This window comes from Euprymna scolopes, chromosome 18 (assembly GCF_053919585.1).
Source record: "Euprymna scolopes isolate OS-2025 chromosome 18, ASM5391958v1, whole genome shotgun sequence".
NCBI lineage: Eukaryota > Metazoa > Mollusca > Cephalopoda > Sepiida > Sepiolidae > Euprymna > Euprymna scolopes.
Genome location: NC_136499.1, coordinates 70,747,137 through 70,769,908, shown reverse-complemented (window position 1 = coordinate 70,769,908; position 22,772 = coordinate 70,747,137). Strand labels below are relative to the sequence as shown.

The window sequence follows — 22,772 nt, the reverse complement described above, 5'->3', positions numbered from 1 at the left end:
CAATTAAACAAAAGATCAGCGATTAAAGCGGATGGGCTGCTTTCGTCCCTTTTCCTTCTTGTTTTTTTTTTTTTAATAAAAAGTATGTCTATAAAGACTAACACTTCTCCGGTAGATGATGATGATGATGATGATGACGAAAAATGCACACATTATTTTACTAATAAATCGACGTCCGAATCAACGAAAATAACAATCAAACTGACATGTATTAAAGACGCTTGGACTTTTTTTTTTTAATAAAACGTTTGTTTGAGACTGACACATCTGCAGTAGAAAATGATGATAATGAAGATGATGTTGACAAATTCACACATTATTTTACTAATAAATCTATATAAAATATATATACACACACACATATATATATACACACACATATGTGTATATATATACACACATATATATATATACACACACACACATATATATATATATATACACACACACATATATATATACACATACGCATATACACACACGCATATACACACACACACACGCACATATACACACATATACACACACACACACACACACATATATAAGCACTCAGACAGTGAAAAGAAAGAAGAAAAATTACCACAGAATCGCTTATAAAAAATAAATCAATCAACAATGCCATTAGAGGATAAGTGTTAATGAGAGATAATGATTGCCGGGATCAAATTCGAATATTTGTGGGGACAGTTCTAGATAGGAATCTATTGACATTGATTTGGAAAATGACCAGACAATTTTTTTTTTTTTAAATGGTTTAAAATGAAAAAAAAAATAAATAAATAAATTAAAAAAAAGGGTTATCACAGAGGAATACAGTCACAAAGGAAGGCGACAAGAACAGAGCAAGCTGTGACTGAAATTTCGAGAAAGCAAGAAAAAATAACCAAACTGAGAGGGAAAACTTGAAAAGAAAGAATTGTAAGCTGTAAGCCGCGTTGTAATTTTATTTATTTTGTTTTGTCTTATTTTCTTTCACTGTCGAATTTTTTCACCTGTTTTACCGGTCATATTTTTAGTCGTTCAATCATGTTTTGTGGGGACCTTAGGCTAACGTGAATATTATCTTTCATGTTAGACACAAGTTCTAGCATTATTATAGAGGACAAAGTTCCATGCTCAGTTAACGAAGCAAGTAGTTTATTAGATTCTAAGTTAGATATGTAGAAATGAACACATTTTATTCTAGGAAATTGGTGTTCGAGCGGTTCAAAGATCGATTCTCGGCTGAGAATACTAAATGTCTCCAGTTTTTTTTTTATTTTACAGTTACTAAGTTTGTTTGTTTTTTGTTATTTTCTTAAAAGACACGGCGAATTTTTACAATAGGCTCTGCTGAGTGGTTATAAATATTTTTTCATCAATGTCTGGTGTTTTATTCTACGGTGTGTGCCTTTGTCCTGTAAAGGTCTGCTCATTCGCTGATAAGGAAGGGTGCGGTGGAAACTAGAAAGCTGATTGGTTAACTATAAAATCAATAGAAGGTGTGTATATAATAACGTGAGACAACCACAAAATCCTTGCATAAGCCTGATTAATCCTAGCGTGGGTGAAACGCTGAATATTCTGTGTAGCTTAATTGCCATATATATTTTATAACTTACTACCTAGCTCTACCTACGTATTGAGCACTGTTTAAGTAAGTACTTAAATTTATGCATAAATTTATACTTTTGTATAATAATTGTGATTAAATGAAGTAATCATATATATATATATATATATATATATATATATATATATATATACACACACACACGTTTTCTTTGTCTTACATAAGCATTAATATATCGTTACACATTCATAAGCATGTTTTGGTCAGACAGTTACTTATGTAAAACAAATAAAAAGTACATCTTGTCCTACTTCAGTATTGAGCACTCTTGCACTAACCTCGTTAAAACTTTATAGGTTACTTTACCTCTGAAAAATATTAAGCTGGAATTTATATAAAGAGAAAGACAGACAGAAGCTTCCAGAATCATATGGTACCAAGCGTCATATATAGAGAAAATAAGTTATGTATACGATTGTATCACGGGGTGCAGGTTAGAGACACAGAATGCATGCGACAAAATCCAATATTTATGAAGGCGACTTTCCCCAAAAAAAGACAATTGCTAGTGTGGAGAGTTTGTTCACCTTTGTACCCCATCTACATGTTTATTATCTCTATCGTGTTCTTCATCAACAAAAAAGCTCTTCATCAAGACACGGAAGAAAACTTAACCTAACAGGCAACTGCAGCTGTCAGTGAAGAATCTGATGACGCTGGTGATGCAGATGATTGCAACACATTCATATATTGACACTAACATCAGCACAGAATGATCAAGAAGCAAGTAAAAGTGCAGTAAAACTTTGTCTTGTTTTTAACTTTATAAAACTTTATTGCTTTTTACAGGCAATAATAACACATTTCATTGTCACAACAATCATCATCACAACAATCATCATCACAACAATCATGATTGTTGAAATGATCTCGGCATGATTTGACAGCTTAGGTGTTACACTTTATTTTAAAATAAACCCCAAACGAATATCTCTATGGGTTCTTAAGATACACAAGTTACAATGTCGCGAAACTTTGAACCCATTTTCTGACATTTTTTAAAAGTGATGCTTAATACTGTATGATTCTGGGAGCATAATATATAGTTAACATTAGAATTGATTTCATGCAGCTTTTATTTTGTATTGACACTCATGTTTTTAATAGTAATATCACGAAATAAATGATTAATTTGGTCTACTAGACTGGCCATAAACAAAGAAACTATAAATTAAAAATGACACTAGTATCAGATTCAAATCTGTGCCTTCCAAAGAGAGGCCACCATATACGGATCTTATTCATGCATTAATTAATAAGTAAACTGCAAACTTAAACATCGATTTTCAGTTTTTGAAGTTGCTAAGTGTATTTCTGGTCGTTAGTTTTTTCTGTCAACTTTATGTGTTATTCTGAGATATTCCCGTTCATATCTCTTTTCATGTAAAAATAGTTATACGTGTTTTGAATAAATGGACACTGTCAAATTAAAATAGCATATTTTGTTTTGTTTTCTTTTAAGAAATATACATGAATATATATTTTTTATTCATTAGAAGTAAATATTGTTTGGAATTTTTAATGGAAAAAAGTTATTCTGAGAGCAAGTCACCTTGAAGAGTTTTCTTTACATTGGCACAATGCGGACTTTGCATCTCAAATACGTTTGTATTATTTTGATTCTTCGGACTACTATTCTCCTTTTCAGGATTATTTTCACAACGTTTCGGTCGATGTAACCTCCGATCTTTTCCAGCTGTGTCTGGTCGAACTCTGACATCTTTTCGCTGAATTAGTGAATTTGCATAAATTTCAAACAGAACCCTTTATTTAATCCACGGGGGTAGCATGCTCTCGTTCCATCGTTCAGGATCAGGTAGATGTTCTAATTAATTTGAAATTGTATTTTGAGTTCTAATTCCACCGAGTTTCATTCGAAATGTTATGCAGATTCTGAGTTCAACAGAAAGATTTTTGAATTTCACAAGATTCACCTGAAGAAGGATTTTACATCAGCTGAAACGTTCTGAAAATAAAACCCAAGAGAACAGTCGTTGTCATGTTAAAACGTTGTGAAAATAACACTCAAGAGAACAGTCGTTGTCATGTTAAAACGTTGTGAAAATAACACTCAAGAGAACAGTCGTTGTCATGTTAAAACGTTGTGAAAATAACACTCAAGAGAACAGTCATTAAAACGCCTTAATCTCAACTGTAACCATAATCAAGGTGCTGAAAATGCATCAAATGTATTTTTTGTTGTGGAAAATTAATTCCTTTTGCTATAAGGGATAGTAAAGAGTAAGAGCTCATCTAGTCAATTGTCTTGGAAAACTTGTGCTAGTTTAATGAATGTTCAACTCCTGTTTGACGTTCTGTAACAAATGTGAAAATAAAATGAAGAGCCTGCATTAGTGTTTGTTACACAACTCTGATAAACACGATACAACAAGAACTTTCTTCTAAATGTTTTCTTCTAAACTGGGAATCCATGATATTTGGGAGGTACACCATCGACTCAGCACCAACATTTCTTATGCATTGATGGATGGAGGAGTTGTCGAGTCTCAGAGGAAGCATAATGACACATTTTTGTAATGCCCTATTACAGCACTAATGGATGATTTCAGAAACACAAAAAATAGCAGAAATCAAAATATTATGATATTGAGCAGATATTTTTGATGCTCAGTTATTGAGCTTTTTCACCTTTTCAATACTCTGTAAATGTCGTGAAATTGTTACAGCAAATGTTTGAGACATTTCTTTGACATTTTGATGTGAATTTTGTTCAACGAATGCTTGTAATTGTTCATTGTCAAGATTACACAATCGTCCTTTACCTTCAGTTTCGAATATCTCATCTCCACTATAGAATCTCTCGAACGATCTTCCTACTGTTCGATCACTTGTAGATCAATCTCTTAGTGTTCTTTTGATATTGACAGAAGTTCTAAAGGCAATGTACCCAAGTTTGAACTTATGCAACATAAGGCCAATGTCATATTTTGGTTCATGATTGAAGATCATCTATCCTTTAAAAATATTTCTATATAAAAATAAGATACAAATAATTATTGAGAATTATCATTCAACCACGGTAGTGGTTGAATATATGCTTAAGTCCGAAATTGAATTAATCGAGACACATTCAAACCCCCACCACTAATTCCGTTCGCAACCAAATTTCAAACAGGTTATATAGTTGGATAGAACACCTCATTAGCTACATTTTGAAAAACAAATTTCGAAAATTAGTTGAGTAGAAAAAAAGTTACAACAAAATATGTGGGTTCACAAACAGGAGAGTAAGTACATAAGTGACTAACGCTTTTTTTTTATTTTGCATAACTTTTTTTTGTATATAAATATTTTTTACTGCAATTTTTACAATATGAATTGTTAGCGTAACGGTTAGAGTACCGGGAGTTGGTGGAAAGATTTTAGGTTCAATCCCGTGTATCGTTTTTTTTTTAAATTAAAAAACCGAACTTTTTTTTTAATAACTAATTTTTTTAACTCTCCTTATGATTTTATAGCGAAAAACGGTGAATTTATCGATTAAAAACAGTTCAAGTAGAACTACTGAGGGCTACTGTTAAAAGTTAGTGAATTCTCTGATATACATATTCTTTGAATGAACTCAAATTTTTCGTTATCACATTTGATGAAAAATGTAGTCATTACCCCTAACAGCCTTGCTTCCTGCGAAAGTTTCAATTTCTGTCCACTCAGAAAAAGGTCACCAAGTTGGCAATTCCTTTTATATGTAAACAAGACCATTTTTGTTTTACGGCTACTGAATTCTAATTCATTTCGATTAGACCATTTATTAGGAATATTTAATGCCATTTTGGCAATGCGTCTGACCAATGATGCTTTTGAACCCGCGACCAGCACTGCGATGTCATCAGCATCAGCCTGGGCGTAAATATTCCTATTTTTAAACTCCTTTAAAAGAGGATTCAGCATACAGTTCCATAGTAAAGGTGATAAAATCCCACTTTGGGGGTTTCATTTAACTACTTCCCTTTTAACAGTTGCCCTCAGTAGTTCTACTTGAACTGTTCTGTGCCTCACCATATACTCAATCCATCGGATGAGTACTGGTGGCACATTGAGTTCTCGTAGCGACTTGAACATACTACTGAAGGGTATGTTGTCAAAAGCTCCAACGATATCTAAAAAGACACCGAGTGCCATCTTCTTTTTTGTTAGTTTACGCTCTATACAGATCACGAATTAATGAACCGCAGTCTCGGTAGAGACCCTGGCTCGGAACTACTGTGATTGAATGATAAATATTGCATAAATGTGTGTTTGAGAGCTAATTTTTTTTGACAATCATTAATAAATATTATAAATTTATATATTAATACAATAGCAATGCCTGGAAAAATCATGAATTATATGGAAAAATGCGCGCATGAAAAGTAATATTCTTAAGATTTTATTAAACCTGGAAAAGTAAAGGACAAGATATTCTAGTAAAGTAAAAAATAAGAATTTTTTAGACTTAAAATATTGCAGCTAAAAATAAAATTTGAATTTTATAATTTACATAAAAATTAATAATTTTATTATATCATAATTAGGATCATTTAATTCATTTTTATGTAAATTATAAAATTATTAAGTCCATCTACTAACTAACTAATGAATTAATTTTATTCAAACAATTTTCACTACATAAATATATGCAAATAATAGGGGGGAAATAAGTTCAATCCAGCGACTGACACCCTTTCTAACTCAACAATAAACAACAACATATGCAAATAATAAATAAAATATTTATCAATATTCAAATTTTATTTTTAGCTGCAATATTTTAAGTCTAAAAAATTCTTATTTTTTACTTTACTAGAATATTTTATCCTTTACTTTTCCAGGTTTAATAAAATCTTAAGAATATTACTTTTCATGCGCGCATTTTTCCATATAATTATAAATGTTAAAATTTACCAGAAATAAACTACAAATTCTGTGTTAAAATGAGTTTTTAAAATGTAACGCCTGCCATTACTTTTGTAATAATATAAAATTTCTTCTGCTTTTAAAAGAATGACAACATGAAAATATCTCTTCTCTAGTAAAAGGAACTTTGTGTATGTGTGAGAGAGAGAGAGAGAGAGAGAGAGAGAGAGAGAGAGAGAGAGAGAGAGAGAAAGAGAGAATTCGTTTCCTATAGATTCGAAAACGGCAGGGTTTATTTTTCTGAAATTTCACAGGAAGGTCATTTATATGCCTGACAGTGTTCTTAAATAAGTGTTGTTATAGAATGTCTGTGATAAATAGCGATAATCGATAATCAAAATAATCCAATGAAAGAAGGAACAGGAGATTTTGACCAAAGTTAACACCTTACACAGCCTAACATCACAAGTGCATTTGAGAAACACAACCCGAAAGGCCCGACCTATAAAATCAACAATACGTTCTTTGATATGACAGGGGTGCGTTTGAAACGATTGTTTCTGCTTAAAGCATGATTGAAGCATGATACTTCACTATTTTATTTTAAACTTAAATTCAAGCCATTATTACCGCACATTACGGCCAGGCATATAAAATCAACTGTAGGGTCTTTGATAAGTCAAGTGCACGTTCGAAATGAATATTTCTGTTTAGAACATAACTGAAGCACAATACTTGACTTTTGCATTTTAAACTTTAATTCAAGCCATGATATATAAAAAATATTTTTATAAAATTTTATAAAATCAACAGTAGCTTCTCTACAGTGCAATGTACATTACAATGTATTGTGGACTAAGTTACTGTGAAGAGGCATGTGAAGCTTCCTCCGGGCGCACCGTTCTGGGTCCCCAACTAGAGCAGATATTCAATCGATTTAATTGAAAAATTAGCTATTTCAACGATTTCAATAAAAATATGGGAGTGTGAAACATTTGTTGATCATCATTCAATGCCGGGCAATGTCAGATCTTCCAGCTTGTATAATCATAGATCTTTATTGTCCCTATTTACAATGCCTCCCCACGGGACAGAGTTAGACACCAGGGTCGTTTTTTTAACGTGGAGAAAAGGAACAAAAATAAAAATTGTGTCAGTCGTGAAGGATTTCTCCTCCACTGACAGAGAACAAGAAATTGAAGTGCAGCATCTGAAGAACAGATACGACACTTTGAGGTATTTATTTGCTCCTCCACTGAGCAAATTAGGCACAAGGCCGATTTTTAATGTGAGGAGTGAAGGGGAAATGGTGACCAACTCCCCGGGGAGTAGGGGAGCTGGATAGTGACAACTGGTATGAAGGGTTGCCCCTACATTGACCAAGGTCTTATATGTGGGGTTTCCCCCACATATGGTCTTTGCTTGCAGTATCTGCTGGAACAGATACTACACTTTGTTCTTGTCCCGATTGTCGGTGGGTATTTATTTGCTCCCCCACCGAACAAATTAGGCACAAGGCCAATTTTGAATGTGAGGAGTGAAGGGAGGGGGAAGGGAAAAAGGGGACCAGCTCCCGAGAGGTGGGAAATGGGAGCTGGTTAAAGGTCAGCTATGCGGGGTTTCCCCCACATCTGGTCTTTGTATTTATTTGCTTCCCCACTAAGCAAATTAGGCACAAGGCCGTTTCTTAATGTGGAGAGAGAGGGAGGGGGAGGGAAAGGGGGATCCAGCTCCCGAGAGGTGGGAAATGGGAGCTGGATAGTAACTGTGGTCGTAGGGTGATCCCTACCTTGACCAAGTTCAGATATGTGGGGTTACCCCCACATATGGTCTTTGCTAGTCATAGCTGGTCTTTGCTTGCAGCATCTGCCGGAACAGATGGTATTTATTTGCTCCCCCACCAAGCAAATTAGGCACAAGACCGATTTTTAATGTGAGGAGTGAAGGGAGGGGGAAGGTAAAAAGGGGACCAGCTCCCGAGAGGTGGGAAATGGGAGCTGGTTTAAGGTCAGGCATGTGGGGTTGCCCCCACATCCGGTCTTTGCTAGTCATAGCTAGTCATAGCTTGCAGCATCTGCCGGAACAGATACTACACTTTGATTTTGTCCCGATTGTCGGTGAACGAGTGCGGTGAGTAAAGAAGGAATTGGCGGAGATTGGTCTCTAAAATTCAATAATCAGTTGATTCTCACGCTCTCGATTTGTGATAGTTTAAATAATGTTTAAAAACGCTCATACATCTACCTGCAAACATCCGTTCTGTCATCTTGTTTTTGCTGTCAATATAGTCACACACCATTAGGACGTTCATTTAGTGATGGATGTATTCGTGTCTGCATATAACTTGTGCAGGTGTTTTACATCAAATTTCCGGATATTAAATTTTGCAAAGAGTTGCGTTTCGTGTCACTCAATCCCATTTTGTTTCTTCTGATCAGATACATTTTTGTGTGTTGAGTAGATTTTATTCCCGCCATTCTAGTATACAAAACTAGATATTCAACAATAACCCAAGCTTTTTTTTTTTTTTTTTTTTTTACAATTAACCAAACCAAAAAGAAGTCATTTTTACTCAAGGATCATTACACTTGCATAACAGAGGGAAGGGGAATATAGAATAAACTGACACTTACCGACATAAAAACTTCAACTGGTGTTTTTTTGATAAGAAAATTCTTGCTTGAATGAAGCAATATTTATATAATAGAATAGCCTGAGTGCCCGGTGTTGCCCGGGTGTTTGGAGGTGTGTGTTCAGCAAAAAAAAAAAAGTAGTAGTAGGCAGGCAGGCTCAAACCCGTACCGCAAAGGAGGAAAATAACATAAAAAAAACGTGACATCTTTGCTACTGCGCCCATCGCCAAACCGGAAGTGGTGAACGTTTAAATTAAGACTAGTCAATCGAAAAGAGGGGATGACTTTCGAAAATATCGGCGAAAAAAGCGACCCCTCCCTGTAGAAAATTGCCCAGTTGACTGTGAAGGAATTAATGTTTTTAGCCAATTTTTCGATATTTGTCGTCTGAAGGGTCGAGTTTGAAGACGATACCAATCTCGTGAAAATCCGTCGCCTCTGTCAAAAGTTTTAGACATACATACATGCATACATACATACATTCATTTAAACAGACAGTTGAGATTAATATTATAGATTATCCACTCATAGACTAGCAACCAATCAGAATCCAGAGAATAGATTTGCCTATCTAAACATAATAAAGTGTTTCAGCATGCTCATAAATCAATTTTCCGGCTCCTATTGCAGTTTATTTAGTTTGAATTAATTGGCCATATAACTGAGTACTGTCTACAAAATCTTCTATTTCATGGTAAATTGTGTGTTAACTGGTGTATCTAATAACAGCGTGACTCTCTGAGTTACTCATTTTTTAAACTGTCGGTAACTTTAACTAAATGGAACTGGGTAAACAGAATTTCAGAGGCAGGTCTCAAATTAAAAATTCAAAGACCTGTGTATACCTTGCTTCCGGCTCACCTCCACAGTATATCCTAGAGCTGAAGCATCTTCAACAAAGCCAATCCCATTTCAACCCCTTTCGACCAACTTGTACCACTAGTTACAGTAATTTCTCAATTTTAGTGCATCTAGTATATTAATATATTCATACAAATTGTCTGTTTTTGCTTTCTTATTAATATATAATCTGTTTGACTCCACTCTTCTTCTTCTTTGCAACCCCTCTTTCACAAACATGATATTTCTAGTTTCAGTCTTATCTATAAATAATATTATGATAAGTGTTCTTTAGAATGATCTATTGTCTGATCTGCTCACTGCTTCTTTTGTTCCAGCTCGTTTGACTTGTTGTTCTAATAATCTTCTTCAATTAGCTGTTTTGATACCTCATTGTAATACAGATTCCTATTCTGTTTTCCAAGAAATGTAGGCTTATTTAACTCTCTTTCCTACTACCTATAGTTTTGGTCTTTTCACAACTCATTTCAATAGGCATCGCCTGTCTTTGCAATAATAATCTTTTGTTCTTGTTAACTCCTTACATCAAGTGACTTCATGTGTTGTCGGGGGCGATTTCCATGAAAAATATCCTTTATTTTATATATAAGTATAGGAAAGACTGTTATAATTCACATTAAGATACATACAGTATAGTGCTACCACTTCACCAGGTCAGAATGGACCTGGAACCAATAACTATTAAGGAGCTACTATGCTTCCCCAAATCTCAAAAATTGGGGATTCAACACCGGGTGCAGTGTATCCTGATATTTTAAGAATAAGACAAATCAACCCGATTGATTGGTTTGTTAAAAAAAAAAAAAAAAATAGGCAATGAAAAAGATCAAATTTAGCTTTTACATATCCAAGTATTTTTTCTCTTTCCCCGACTGATCTATCTACAAAGTGTAACCAAATCGAAAGTGCTACAGACAGACCAAACATTATTGATTCAAAGTGCTGGATGGACTACAAACCGACAAACTCTTTGTCTTCGTTTGTGTAACCAATAGGGAACACATAAAAGAATTTCTGCCATTCTTTGAGGCAGAAAAACTATTACAATTGTTGATCAATGGAAAAGTCTGCCAGGCATGTGTATGCAATATAATGCTGTATGGAAGTAGAACCTGGACAGTGAGGATTGAGGACATGCATTGCATGGAGTAAAATATGATAATAATATCTGCCTTGCTGGAGGTGCATAACAGCAAAAAAAAAAAATCAATGCTATTTTGGACATAAATGAGATGCGCATATGTTTCTGTCTTATGGAATGTGTAAAAGAATGAAATACCAAAGAACATGACAGCATCTAGCAAATAGGAGGTGCCTTCAATAAGTTTGTAGACTTTTTTATATGGGTAATTTTATTGAATGTGCACATATGAAACTCTAGTCCCCTTCAAAGTAATCTCCTCTGGCTGCAATGCACTTGTTATACCATGCCAACAACTTCTGGAAGATCCATGGACGTCCTCTTGTGTGACCATGTCAATGACCCTCATAACAGCCTCTTTCATCTCAATTGTCTCATAGCAACAGCTTCTAAGGTTTTCCGTGAGCTTAGGGAATAACGAAAAGTCACTACAAAGAGGGAGAGGAACTGTCTTAATGCTCATCTTGTTCAAATAGTCTGTGACAAGGATGGAGCATCCTTGAGACAAACTTTACGCAAATCTTCTGCATCTTCAGTACCTCGTGAATAATTGTGTTCACAGTTCTCACACTGACATCAAACTGTGCACTTATTGTCTCTATAGACACACGACGGTCCTTATCCGTGAAATTCTTTATTTGGCCAATCAACTCTTGTATTCAGACTTTCTTACTCCTCCCACACATCTCATCACCCCTCACAGACTCCCTGCCTTCCTTGAATCTCTTATGCCACTCAAAAACTGATGCTCGATTCATGCAAGATGGTCCAGCAGTCTAAAGCATTCCATACGTTTCTGTGGCATTTTTTTTAAATTTAAAACAGAATTTTATTGCATATCATTCTTCTAAATTGTCCTCATGTCCAGATTGTATTTTTGAAATTCACCAGCTTTAGTAGGGTGTATTCCAATTCCTGCTGTAGCTGTTTATTTGAACCTGAAATCATAAAAACTGGTCAGTCATCTCATAAGATATATAACAATAACATATTGAATTTTCAAGAGTCTACGATAATTTTAAATGCCTTTACCAAAACGTCTGGAAACTTATTAAAGGCACTTCATACGTTGTTGCTTTTGCCTTATATTTTACTATATTATTGCAATTACAAGGAAGGAGAGGAAGACATAGAAAATTTGGCTGTCACATCACCACTACAGTCACCTTTACAACAAGATGTCACTATTCATTTAGCAACAGCTTGTCAACCACTGGTGGCCAGTGATACTCTGGTGATACCGAAAGCCAACTCTTTGATTGTATACTCCATAGACTCATACTGAGAAATATTATGAAAATTGGGATAGTTTTAATGATTAGATGCCCTCTCCCCAATTTAGAAGTCTGGGACTACCTCCCATCACCTATCCCCCATGCACACAAATATTTTTTTACTGTCTGGAATCAAATAATTAATCAATCATAGTGTTACAAATTTGGAGATTGACAAGTTCATTAATATTACTTTTTTTTTTTTTTTTTTTACATTTTCACCCTGAAACAAGGCACATTGTCACATTAATGTAGAGGGCTACTATCAGGGACATAAGTTGCAGGGATACTATGTAGGGAGTTGAGCAGCAAGATGTCTGTTCACATTACACTTGAACATGTTAGTACAGCTGGGGAAGCAGGAACCCGGAAGGGAATTCCAAAATCTAGCAGTTCTGGGGAAGAAGCGTTTAGAGTAGAAGGCTTTCTTACATCTAGGGATCTCTACTATTTAGGGGTGAGACTTTGCTGCTTGTTGCGTTTGTCAGGGTATTTACGTTGAGGGGGTACAAGAGTTTGTAGTTCGTCGGGGCATCCATCATTAAAATACTTGTAAAACAGGCAGAGGTATGCAACATTTCATCGATGGGACAGAGGTTGAAGCTTGGATGACAGTTCGGGACCTATCAGGTTAGCGAGTCTCTTTTGAACCTTGTCCAGGAATGAGAGACTAGTAGCAGATGCACCAGCCCAAAATGCGACAACAACACTCTATACATGGGTGAATAGTGGCCTTGTAGAGGTACAGGATACTTTCAGGCGTAAGTAGCTTTCTAGCATGGAAGAGAGAGCCCACCTTATTTATCTTGGCAATGTTCTCAATGTATCTGTTCCAATTCATGTTCCCTGTGAACGTTAAGCAGAAGAGTTTGAACAAAGTACTTTCAGGTAATGTATCTTTAGCCATAGTAATTGGTGGTTGAGAAGGTTTCTTGTAATTATTAAAGAAAACGAGCTTAGTCTTGCCAGCGTTGAACGTTACCATCCATTTTTAACCCCCATTCCACTACAGACTGGAGGTCTTCCTCTAGGATTTCCGCCATTGCCTTAGATATGCGTTCATTCGTTTCCCCCTCATGCCTTTTAAAATTGGGTCAAGTCGGAACTTTTTATATTTTCGATATCAGATTAATTACCAATCAGTATCTTTGTTGGTCAGTTGTTTTGTTTTACGGCATATCAACCCGTTTCAGATTATTTAATGCCGAATCCGGTAATTTTGGGGAAAGGTTTTATGCTTCGAGTATCTTATATTTTCAAATATTTATTCATAGTGTTTAATCAAATTACTTTGTTTTACGGCATATCAACTCTTTTTGGATTCAGTGGAGGACCAATCCTTCACAACTGAGACAATTTTTATTTTTGTTCCTTTTCTCCACATTAAAAAACGACCCTGGTGTCCAACTTTGTCCCGTGGGGAAGCATTGTAAATAGGAACATCTTTTCGATTGAGCTATTTTGGTAAAAGTTTTTAGGCTTCAAGTTCGTAACATTTTCAAATATTTATTTATGATGTTTAATCTGGTTGTTTTATAAAGAAAAATTAGTTTTGTTATTACTTGGACTCGCAGAACATGATAGAGTTTTGCGAAAGAAAAGAAACAAACAAAAAAACAATAACATCAACGTTTGGTGCATTTAAGTCCAGAAACCAATATCTTCACACAGTCTGATCTAGTTGCAGCAGGATTTAGCTGATCAGACGATCTCAATTTTTTAACGTGTGTGAAAGGTGAGAACGTACGTACAAAAATGAAATGAAATAGCGCATTATTATACAGACGGAATGATTTACTAAGGAGTAAGTAATAATGTGTTTGTGTCTATAAATCTTTTGTCATTTCATGTTTTCTTGCTATATCTTTATATTTTGGAAATAATTATTCCATAAAGGTTAATATAAAAACCGTTCTTTTATTAAATCAAATCTTATTTCTCTGCGAAACTTTTAACATAACAGCGTAATGAGACTTTCTAGAAATTTCCGGAGGAACAAAAAAATGTTTAACTTTTTTTTTGGGTATTTATTTATTAAGACTTAAACTGTCGGTGTTCAAATGAGATTTATAATCAAGTCTTATGCTTTATAGTAAGGATTCTTTCAAATTTTAGCAATTTTCTTTTATTTATTATCATTATTTTTATTTATTTTTTTTTTAACATTTTCGTTTCCACGCTATCCATTTGAAAAGTTTTATTTCAGAGTGAAATAAATTGGACTTCTCTCTTCCTCCACTCCATTGCCCACAAACTGAATTATGCTAAGAGAATATTTAGATAAATCTCGCAAAGTCTGAGACATTTTTGCAGGATTCAAAATTTCTTTATTTTGGTGAATATGAATCTACAAGAGAATTCTTATACCAACGGAGCCATTGCTGCAAAAGCAAGCGGACACGGGTGGGTGGGGGTAGGAGAGGGGTTTATTTAAAAGACATGGTTGTTATTTGTTAATGTCAGCGCTGAGTTTGTCAGGCTAAAGTTCCTAAGTAGTTCCCGAATGGAAAACACAGCCTGAAGGCACACTGGACCATATTAGGGAAACATTTTTATTATGTAGAGAGTGAAAGGGCGACAAAAGAGAGGGAGATAAAGCAAGAAAGAGTAAGAGAAAGAAAAAGCGTGTGTGTGTATGTGAGAGAGAGATGTGGGGGGAGAGAAAGAGAAAGAGAGAGAAATGGAGATAAAGAGTGAGAATTAATGAATGGCAAGTAAGCTTGAATATAATCCAAGCTATTCCAGTCCATTAAGTCATACCTAACAATGGCGTTTCATCATCATAAGATACAAGGGTGAGAAGAAAGAGATTCAAAAGAAGACAAACTTGGCAAACTACAGACCCACCCTGAAAATAATGTTCGCATAGAGCCTCCTGATAAGAAGTGCTTCCTACAGTCTAGGAAGCTTACATTGTGCATGGATTCTGGTGTTTGAGACATGGTCGGAGATACAAGTCCTAAGAATGCACTGAAGATATCACTGACCGAAGACTTCCAGCCTTTGAATGTCAGCTATTCGTGGGAATACAATTAGCAAGAATATAAATAGCTAATGGAAAAAAGTTCACATTGAAATGAATTTCCCAGCCTGGGGGCAGGCACATGATCTCCCTCTGTGTGTGTGTGTGTGTGTGTGTGTGTGTGTGTGATACGTGTGGCATGGTGTGTGTGTTTTGTGTGAGGTATGTGTGGTGTGATTTGTGTGTGTTTTGTGTGAGGTATGTGTGGTGTGATTTGTGTGTGTTTTGTGTGAGGTATGTGTGGTGTGATTTGTGTGTGTTTTGTGTGAGGTATGTGTGGTGTGTTTTGTGTGAGGTATGTGTGGTGTGATTTGTGTGTATTTTGTGTGAGGTACGTGTAGTGTGATTTGTGTGTGTGGTTGGTTGTTTTGTTTTACAGCATATGAACACTTTTCAGGTTATTTAATACCAAATCCAGTAATTCGGGACAAAGATTGTATGTTTTAACTTCTTTATATCTTTAAATATTTATTCTTGGTCTTTAGTTCGCTTTTTTGTATAAGAAAATTGTTGTTGTTTTTTACTTTGCAGAACATGATTGAGTTTTGCAAAGGAAAAGGAAAAAACGATTACATCAATGTTTTGTACAGTTTAGGTCAGAAATCCAGTATTTTCAGACAGCCTAATCTCATAGCATCAGTGTCAAGAGAGGCCATCATATAAACAACTCTTGTTCTAAACATTTACAATTAATTTCAACTAAGAAATTTTAAATTAAAAGACACCAGTGCACATGTCGAAGAAAGAAGCTGGAGAGATGGCTCAACCAGATGACCGATTGGCAGACATGCCCTTTGTTGATATTGAGATCTCCCTACACCCCCATAAAGACCATCAGAGGTGCACAAAAGTGGATCCAGCTACCCCAACTCGATAATTGACCTCTCCTGGAACCTACCTAGACAAACTAACAGTAGATCCACCGTTGCTAAACTTTATATTTGAGACACTAATTAGACAAAAAAAAAAAAAGAAAAGAAGAATCGGTGATTTAGTAGAGAAATGAGAAAAATGGATTCAGATATTGGATGTGCTCCTGGTGACATCCAAAATTGTATGTAAAATCTTATAATAGCTAGTGGCTTGCTTGAAGCTGAATCATTGGATTTTCAAGCATGTTTGACCACGTGATGAAAATGAAGTTCACCAAGAAAGGATTATATTTTGAAAAATCGTTTTTTTGAAGGTAGCTTTTTGGTGAATGATTCAATTATATGAGACTAGAAAGTATAAGCTCTCCAGTTGCATCTCTGCCTGCTAGTCTGAGAAGATGATATCATAAAGAAACAATACACATTACATCACTCCCCAAGGAGGCCATGCCTGAGAGGATGATCTCATGACAACAAACAAAAGAAGGTAATGCTCAAGAGAATGGTATCATCAAAAAAGAAATTATACAGAATGGAACGATAATTTGTCGCCTTAGAAAAGACAACATGATTCCATTTCTGCTTGATGAAAACCGGTTTTCTTTTTTTTTTTTTTTTTGCAGACTATCTACTAGTTGGCCATCTGTGTAGAAATCCCAAGCACAGCAGGAGCCTTCTATCATGTCTGAAAGTAACACAATATTTAACGAGTGAGATCAGAGATGCGTCGCTGTACAACTTATGCTCTCTAACAATCCAAGTTATGACAACAGGACTATTTCCAGCACCCTCAAAATGCATTGCTGGATTGCAACAAATAGCAAGAATGTGCCCAGAGTGATGAAAACAAAGTTTCTGGCCGTGGTTATGATCTTTGGTGTAGTTTCAAGTGAGGATCACATCATGTCACCTCACATGTTCGAAGTTGGCTTGAAAGTCAATACGAAAGTGTACTTGGATGGGCTAAAGATTGTGATCTCATGGTGTAATCAGGTGGTTGCTGGCAGATCCTGGGTGTGGCAGCAAAATTCGACACCAGCTGACAAGTGCAAAGAGATCCAAACTTGGCTTCAGAAGGAGTGTTATGACTTTGTACCCTTCTCCACTGACCCTCCCTCGACCTGAATCCGTTGGACTACTTCATTTGATCATATGTGGAGAACATCACCAATATGATCTCCCACAACACCAAAGCCAGTTTGATCACCTCCATCCGCTGAGTATTCGCCAAGCTCTCACTGGCTCTTGTGGAAAGGGCATGCTCCCAGTTTTAAACCCGTATTGAGGCAGTGATTGGGGCTGAAGATGGCTACACTGAATAGATATAAGCTCTACTATGTAATAAAGAATTTAGTTTTTTCAATAAAAGTTTTAAAATAAATCTGCAGTGTTGTTTTCTTTAGGGTGACACTTTTATCATTCCACCCTGTACTGCACCCTCAAATTGACTATTAAAAGATCTATCTATCTATCTATCTATCTACCTATTTATCTATCTATCTATCTACCTATTTATCTATCTACCTATCTATCTATCATATAAAAGGATCCGTGCGTGTGTGTGTGTGTGTGAGAGAGAGAGTTCACTCCCTGTAGATTCGGAAACAGCTTGGTTGATTTTTTTTTAATTTCACACAAAGGTACTTAATAAGTCTGATAGTGTTCTTACGTAGGTTTCGTATCAGAATGTGTCTGATGTATTGAAAATCAATAATTGAAACAATCTGATTCAAGAAGAAATCCAATTTTGACCAAAGTAAACGCTTTTATACAACCTGTCATCCCAAGTGCATCCGAAAAGTTTCATCACTGCACAAGCAGAAAGGCCCAGCCTATAAAATCAACTGTAAGATTTTCTATAAGACAGGGGCATGTTCGAAATGAATGTTTCTTTTTAGAGCTCAACTGAACCATGATACTTAACTTTTGCACATTTAGCTAATGAATTATGTAAAAATAATATCATAAAATCAACAGTACATTCTCTACAGTGTAATATAGACTACAATGTATTGTGGACTGTCAGTGTGGGAAGGCATGTGAAGCAGGTACCCTGTGGAGGAGGAGGAGGTCCCTAACTAGGGTTGGCAATCAATTGATTTGATTAAAAAAAGGTTCGATTTCATTGATTTCAATGCCAATAAATGTGTGGGAGGGAGGAGCATTTGTTGATCCTCATTCAATCCCAGACAACGTCTGGGTCTCCCAACTGGTAAGTCACAAGTCTAAAATAGTGAACTGAACTGCGCATTAAAAGATAGTACACTTACTACAATAGAAGACATAGCATAATTTTGGTTTTAGGCAAACAGATACCAAATCTCCATTAGTAATAGATGAGAATGTTATATCAAGATTAAGTCTTCCTTCTCATTTTCCCTATCTTTTAGTTTGTTGTTGAATTTTATGCAAGAATCCTACATGTTTTTGTATACAATTGATCGTAGATTAATTTTAATACAACACCTAGTCTTCCCAATTGGTCACCTATTTATTACTGACCAGGCTCCATGCCATTTAACGTTTTTGATGAACTATAATTGAATCAAATAATAAAATATTGCAAAATACATAAAAATAAATAAGAGGAAATAAATAACGTACGGTAAAAGTAGAGTTCAAAATGTTTTTAAAAATACATTTTGGTTAATAAGTGGCCATTTTGTTGTTTGTTTAGAGAGTTCCAAGTTCAAGGGGAGATAAATCAAATTATCAATTTTAACTGCTATGAGAAAACGGTGATCTAAAGGGAATAACTCTAATTTCTAACAGATAAAAATGATTCACTTTTTTATTCAAGAGTAACATGTATTTTAATCACCAATGATAAAAAAATAATTTTTTTAAAAGTTATAAAATTTGTACTCACTTCAGTTTTCATGTAAAAGCGATTCCAAAAATAAAAGGCTGGCCACTTAATAAGTTAAATAGTAAAATCCACAAAAGCAGCTACAGCCTAACCTGCAAAAAAAGGAACAAAAAAAAAAATTAAATAAACTGAGAAATTAATCACAAGAGTTGAACCCACGGCAATGCTGAGGCTTCAAAATTTAAATCAATTCAAGTAGTTTTTCTATATAGAATAGAATGTAACGACGTGAGTAGTTAATGAGAAAAATAAAGTTGAAAGTGAGATGAATTTCCAAAACTTATTATCCCCTCCCCCCCGTGTGTATGAGTGGAGAGAGAGTAGCATGAAAAACAATGACTAAAATCAAGTTAAAATTAAGAGAAAGACAGCAGTGCAGGTGTGAGGTGCGGGGGGATGTAAGGAAGTCATTTTTTATTAAAACAAATCTCCTCCTAATCTCTTCATGAATAGTTTAAAGTATTAGCCTTCACAACAAAAGTAACCTTTTCAGTTTTCATCAAGAACTGTCATGAAAGGGAAAAGAAAGGCAAGACAATACAAAATGAAAAGAAAGAGAAAAAAAAGGAAAAAAGATAAGGGCAAGTGAGAGAAAAAAAAGAGAAATTAGCGAAATGGCGGTAATATAAAGACCTGCGTGAGTCTTTTCTAGTCTCACACAAAAACATGCATTCACATCTCAAGCAATATTTCTTGTCATATACATACGCGCACACAAATATACGCGCATGTACACACACGTACATATATTCACGTTTGCGTACATACACTCACATTCACGTGTATACACACACATGCTAACGTACACACATGTACGTGCACACATATGTGCACACGTACACACAGATGGGCAACGTCACTTCCCCTTTCAAATGAAATCCACACATGCGCAAAAGACCACCGGAAACAACTATAAAAGCAAGAGCAATAAGCAGCGTCTTTCTTTTCAATTCAGCTTCCGAGCTGAGAGGTTCGGCGGATCAGCCGTCTCCCTTACACCGCACGCGTGCCTCACGCCACCTGCTATGTGGGGCAAAAACTAACAGACAGTATGTACACTTTATACGCTTTCTCTCTCCATGAACTGGATTGACTTTCTCACTCTTTTTTTCCCTTTTGCTTTGGTCCATCAACCAGACATGTGCGCGCAGCTTTACTGATGTCAACCCTCTATCTTTTTCTTCGTCTTCATGCCGGACTGCCATTTCTCGTTTCTCTACTCTATTTGATTTTTGAATTTTAAACTTTAATTAAAGTATTATATACAAATAATTGCTAGTGTTAAATATAAAGGAACCTATCTTTGTGTGCAAATACTCAACGGCATGAGTAATCTATTATATAAAGAGCAATTGTCTGTCTGTATGCCCAGCTAAAACTTTACGACTACAAAACAAAGACCCACAAAGTCGGTATATTCTGAATCAGCATTATTTCAAATGAATATCTAAAAATTTAAAAGAAATTAATAATTTTTTTTACTTTAAAATGACACAGATTTCGTCAAGAGAGAGTATCTGTTTTCCAGCCACTACTTAAAGGGAAATAATTCTGATTTTTTTTTTGTCAAGAGTTTATTTCCCTAACGCCAACTCATGCCTCAAGAAATCTCTAAAAGTGTATGTGGATATGTCCAGGAAGAGGAATGGGCTGAGTGAAGAAGAAAGAGTGGGGGTGGGAGGAGGTAACCAAAATGGAGGAAGAGAAAGATAGAGAAAGGGATATATTTTTTAATAGAAATATGCTATATTTCTGCCACGGACAATGCCAGATATCCCTGCTAGTAAGTAATAATACTGGGGTTTTTTTTTGACAACAATGGAAGTGTTCTTGAAACAGAACTCTTACCAAAACTTTAGCTATATCCCAATTTAATGAAATAGCTATGGTATAGCTGGAAATGTCTTCTCAATTATTAAATCATTTCTCTTTGATAGGTTCATAAGAGCAGTAGCTGATGGGCAAAACTCAGAAGCTCACAGTATTAATGCTGGAGTCCCTCAGGGGTCCATCATGGGCCCAACTATCTTCCTGATCTACATTAATGATCTTCCAAATCACATCTTTACATCATTTATAGACATTTATGCTGATGACACTACCATCTATGGTAGCACATCTAGGACTGTAAACAACCAAGTTCTCCCGATTCTCTCTCCTCTGATCTTGAGCACACGGTACAATGGGGAAAGGAGTGGCTGGTTACTTTTAATGCATCTAAAACCAAGCTTTTATCTTTGCATCATCAATGCTCTGATCCCCATCTGACATCAATTGAAATGAATGGCTCTCGTCTTGGGGAGGTCTCATGGTTTGACATGCATCTGGGCTTGACCTTTACTCCTGAACTTAAATGGAACATATGCATCAAATCGTTTGCCAAGGCCACTGGAAAAATGGATCCAGTAGATATCTTACTACTGATGCAATTCTCTATCTATATAAGAGCCAGGTACGTCCAAGGATGGAGTACTGTTGCCACATCTGGGCAGGAGCTGCTAGAAAGGACTTGTCCTGCCTTAATAGAGTTCAAAATAGATTTCGTAGCCTCGTAGGAGATGTCCTTTTCTCTTCCCTGCAACCACTATCTCACAGAAGAGATGTTGCGAGTTTGTCTCTGCTTTATTGTTATTTTCATGGCAAGTGCTTGACTGAGCTTCAATCTATAGTCCCCCCCTCACCAAACTTTCACAAGAAACACTTATCTAGCTGAAAACACTATCAATAATCCCCCCCCACTCTTTATCTGTGCCTAAACCTAAACGTAGATTCCATGAAAAAAGCTTATTTATTAGATCGCCTGTGGAATTGTCTTCTATTTTCCTGCTTTCCAGATGACTACAATCTGATTGTCTTCAAGTCCAACGTAAACAAGTTCTTGATGAGCTGTTCCACTTAAGTTAACAAATTTACCGACTTTCCATTACTAACGATTACTATATTGTCCAATTAACTACTGTACACTCTTAACCTTTATCCTCGAGTGGTCCCTGGGCCTTGATAAGTGGTGATGTCTATGTAAAAAAAAAAAGAAAAAAAATATGAATAAAATTTTCCAGGTCAGACCAGCAAATTTGTTCCGAATATTTAAAAGATCTTGCATGGGAGGAGAGAAGGGGTTAACATCTCTTAAAACTTCAAATATATTGCAATTTGAGGAAATTTTCATTTGGTATCTATGTGCTTACATAAAAACTTTTTAGGCATGATGCAAAATAAAATTTTAGAAAACACATTCTGAAAATGAAAAGAAAAAGAAAACACTCCAAAACATGTAAATAATCTAAATGTTGCAGTATTACTTTTATATGATGAAACGGCATGAGCACTGACTATGCATTAAGATTTAAAATTTAGATGAGACAAAGTTTGCCACTGAAAAATGCTTTTAGTGATATTCAACATCTGAGAAAAATAAAAATAATCGACTTTAATAAGCAGCTACGTAGAAAACTGCCAGCCGTCTCGGAAATGATTCATCAAAAATGAATTGTCTTCGATGGTGGATCCTGTCGAGCGATAGAAGCACTGGCAAGTAAATTACCCCGCTGGACATGATGACATGGACACAGGCGAGTTTGGGCGATCTGCAACAATATATATTAGTCAACTATCTTTAAATGCTGGA

The 22,772-nt window shown here is 35.5% G+C and overlaps 1 protein-coding gene across 9 annotated transcripts in view; it reads right to left on the bottom strand.

Moving 5' to 3' along the window:
• The window catches only part of LOC145297652 (N-acetylated-alpha-linked acidic dipeptidase 2-like), a 1,311,662-nt gene that overhangs the window by 841,161 nt on the left and 447,729 nt on the right, over window positions 1-22,772 (bottom strand). For all 9 annotated transcript variants that reach the window (XM_080143816.1, XM_080143810.1, XM_080143817.1 and 6 more), the window contains one exon: window positions 19,145-19,236. The gene's annotated coding sequence lies outside the window, so the exon portion shown is untranslated. The remainder of the gene's footprint in view (window positions 1-19,144; window positions 19,237-22,772) is intronic.